Here is a 4,147-nt window from a genome sequence, read left to right on the forward strand (position 1 = left end):
GGAACACATATAAATTATAGAGGTTCCAGAAACAAAAATACAATGGGTGAAATCATGTGATATTTATCTTTCTCTGACTGACTTATTTTGCTTAGCATAATGCTTTCCAGGACCATCCATGCTGTTGCAAATGGTAGGAGTTCCTTTGATCCAGAGACAGAAAAGCATCGATCAGATTGTCAAACCTCAGAGGGAAGGTAGGGGAGGGTGGGGGTAAGGGAGAAAGATCAACCAAAGGACTTGTATGCATGCATATAAGCCTAACCAATGGACACAGACATGGGGGGGGGGGGGGTGAGGGCATGAGGGGGGGTGGAGGTAATGGGGGAATAAGGACACATATGTACCCTAATCAATAAAGAAAGAGAAAAATACAATGGGAATATAGTAGGTAGAATACAAAACATTAACAATGAAAAAAACAGAAATAATGCATCAGACCTTACCAAAATTAAAAACTGTTCTTTAAAATACACTGTTAACAAAAAGAAAAGAGCCCTATACTGTAGAAGGATACAACGGTACAATATTTGCCCTATAAATATGTGATAAAAACTTGTATCCAGAATAACATCAAGATATACATAGATACATAGGTAGATAAAGATATATATATATATATATATATATATGTATATATGTATATATATCTTTAAATCATCAACAAAATGGCAAATAATCCAATAACCATATAGAATTACTTAAAGACTTTTAAATAAAAGGAATATATGGCCAATGAAGAGACACTTGACGTGATGAATCTCTAGGGAAATTAAAATTAAAGTTGAAATGAGATGCAATTTCAGAGCCCTCCCAAGAATGTCTAAAATTAAAGAGATGGTTAATATCAAATGTATCAGAGGATGTAAGAGTATAAAATAATAAAAATTTGAAGAACAGCTTGACATTTCCTCATAAAGGTAAACACCTAGAAATGACCCAATAATTTCATTTCTAAGTATCTTCCTCAATGGAATGAAAATACATGTACAGAAATGTTCACATAAGCCTTAATCATATAACCAAAAATTGTCAGAAAACTAACTGTGTCTCTTCAGGTAAATGGATAAATTTATACTATGGAATACCACCAAACAATTGAAAGGAGAAAGCTATTGCTTTTCTAAAGCATGACAAATATAATTTGGTTGAGTAAAAGAAGCTTGAGACACAACAAAATGCACACTGTATGTTTCCAATTAATATTAAGTTTTGAATAGGCAGAACTAAAATTTAATGAAAAATATCAAGTTAAGAGTTGCCTGGGGTTGAGGAGCAGATAAAAATAGACTCTGTACATAAAAAAAAAATCAGATAATGGAAAATTTCTGGGTCTTGATTAAGGTGATACTTAAATAAAGGCAAATATTTGTCAATACACATTGATCTCTAAATTTCAAATCTGTGCACTTTATTTTATGAAAATTATAGCTCACTAAATTGATTACAAGAAAACACAGTCTCGGCCAGCTTGCCATTCAGCACTTATACACTGTGTGCAGGCGGATCCAAGCACCCAAGAGGCAGGACATGACACAAGTAGCACATCCTGACCATGGGGTTCCAGTATTTGGCCTCTGCTCGCCCTCCTTCCTACAAGTGAAAGAAAGATGACAGGATATGCTGGATGATCAAAACAGGGAGAAGCCATTGCCCAGTGCCCGTATGTGGAGCTCGCCAGGTGGGTGCGGCAAAGCATCACCTGTCTCGTGTGCCAAAGTACAGGCTACATCCCAGTAGAACAAGTAAATGAGTTGGTGGCTTTGATCCTACAAGTGATCAGAGATTGTGCCCTCATACGACTAAGCAGTATGTCCTCCTGCCTGCCCTGCTCCGTCTCCTGGCATTTGGTTTGGTGGTTTTCTTCTTATTTCCACATTCAGTCCTTGCGGATGATGATGGCATCAGAGTGATGAAAGTTACATTAACAGCTAAGATCTGGAAACAGCTCACGTGCCCATCAGCAGATGAGTTGATATAAAGGCTGTGGTACATTTACACAAGGGAATACTACACAGTTGTAAAAAAGAAAGAACTTGCCATTTGCAACAGCATGGATGGACCTGGAGAGCATTATTCCAAGTAAAATAAGCCATTCAGAGAAAGATAAGTATCACATGACCTCACTAATATGTGGAATCTAATGAACAAAATAAATTGACAAACAAAATAGATCCAGAGAGCCGAAACTGGTTTGGCTCAGTGGATAGAACATCGGCCTGTGGACTGAAAGGACCCAGGTTCGATTCCGGTCAAGGGCATGTACCTTGGTTGCGGGCACATTCCCAGTGGGAGATGTGCAGGAGGCAGCTGATCAATGTTTCTCTCTCATCGATGTTTCTAACTCTCTATCCCTCTCCCTTCCTCTCTGTAAAAAATCAATAAAATATATTTAAAAATAAATAGATCCAGAGACATAGAAGCATGGAATAGACTGACCATTTCAGAGGGAAGGTGGGGCCTGGGGGTAGGAGAGGAGTGATTAACTGAGAAACTTATACGCATAACCCTTAGACACAGACAGTAGTGTGGTGAAGCCTGGGGGCGGGGAAGTGGGGGGAATGGGTATGGGTGGAGGAGATCAATAGGGGAAAAAACCCACAAACAAAGGGGACATCTGTAGAACTTTCAACAATAAAGATAATTAAAAAACAAACAAAGAAAGTCTCATTAATAAGCTAGATAGACTCCCTTATAATCCTCTCCATCAAGGCAACCCTGAAAGTCACAATCCCACGTCTACTCTGGGGCAGTTACCAGCCTGTGCAGTCAAGTTCATTGCATGAACACAGTGGTTGGGTCATGTGTGACAACTCACATCTCCCTCATTGCACCTTGGAGGGAGCCTCTGGTGCATTTTCGTGGTGCAGGTGGAGATGGGAGGCCCATTTTTCTCTGTGTACTCCTTCTGCACATTACTGCTATCCTGGCGCACAGCATACTGATCTTCATGAGAACTTCAGCAGAGATCTCATACATTTGACCCCTTGGCCCAGAGCTCCTTGGAGACATACCACTATGTGGACTGTGGAACAAATTCCTCCGCTGTTTAGAAACTGGTTTCGGTTCTTCCAGGGCAGGACCTGTCAGAAGAGACACAGCATCTGTTCCCAGGGCCTGAGTTCCATCGCGACCCCAGGTGGTAGAAGCAGAGGAGAAACTGGTTCTCTTCATTCCCAGCAAACACCCTCCTGTCGCTTGGGAGGAAAACTCGCCTCTGTCACACCATTTATGTTTTTCCGAACCAGCAGAATCATTGCCGGGTACCCAATGCATGCCCAGCAAGTAGTAGGCACTCACGGTCTGAAGAATTTAATTCAGATCTTTTCAGCTCTTCTCGTAGCATTATAGATGGAAGCAGACAGATGTACTAGATTAAAAAACCACTTAGTGGCATGGAGAAGGGACTGTTAGTGCAGCTGCACAACTATTATCAAGACCTCATCTGCACAGAAGAGGCAACACCTGAATGCATTAGAAAAAGCACAGACCATTCAATATGTGATTTTTTTTTTCATCTGCTCCTAAATGCCTAGGAACATTAAAAAAAAAAAAAAAAGCAAAACTTTTTTTTTCCCTTGTAAAAAGTTATAATTGATTTAACCAAGAGTATCTGTGGAGCCTGATTTTACCCTTCATCCATTGGCTGGAGCATGTATTTTGTATTTGGTGGAAAAATAAACCCCGCTTTTGATTTAAAACACACACACACACACACACACACACACACACACTCCGAAACTGATTTTGTGAAACCTAGACTTTTGCCGGGGTCCAACCCAGCAGGTCCAGGGGTTCCCAAAGGCGTAGACGGAGTCGGCGAAGAAGGAAGGACACGGAGACAGCGTTCAGTTGATCAGCAGCCTAGCCAGGATCTCCAGCCAAGTTCTGGTCTGGATCTCCAGAGCGGTTCTGCTTCGGATCTCCAGCCAGGTTCTGTATCCATGTTCCCTTGCTAGGTTCTCCAGCCAGGTTCTGTCTGAGATCTCCAGCCAGGTTCGGTCACCAGGTTCTAGTCAGGTTCTCTTGCCATATTTCTGTAGTCAGGTTCAGTCCAGGATCTTTTGCCATGTTCTCTCCAGTGAAGTTCTTATGTCTGTAGGTTCTGTGTAGGTTCTGTCTTCTGAGTTCTGACTTCTAAGTTCTG

At 41.2% G+C, this 4,147-nt stretch overlaps 1 pseudogene; it reads left to right on the plus strand.

Moving 5' to 3' along the window:
* Window positions 1–1,555: 1,555 nt before the first annotated feature.
* Window positions 1,556–3,053, plus strand: LOC132236139 (transmembrane protein 106C-like; annotated as a pseudogene).
* Window positions 3,054–4,147: the final 1,094 nt, after the last annotated feature.

This window comes from Myotis daubentonii, chromosome 5 (assembly GCF_963259705.1).
Source record: "Myotis daubentonii chromosome 5, mMyoDau2.1, whole genome shotgun sequence".
NCBI classification, from domain to species: domain Eukaryota; kingdom Metazoa; phylum Chordata; class Mammalia; order Chiroptera; family Vespertilionidae; genus Myotis; species Myotis daubentonii.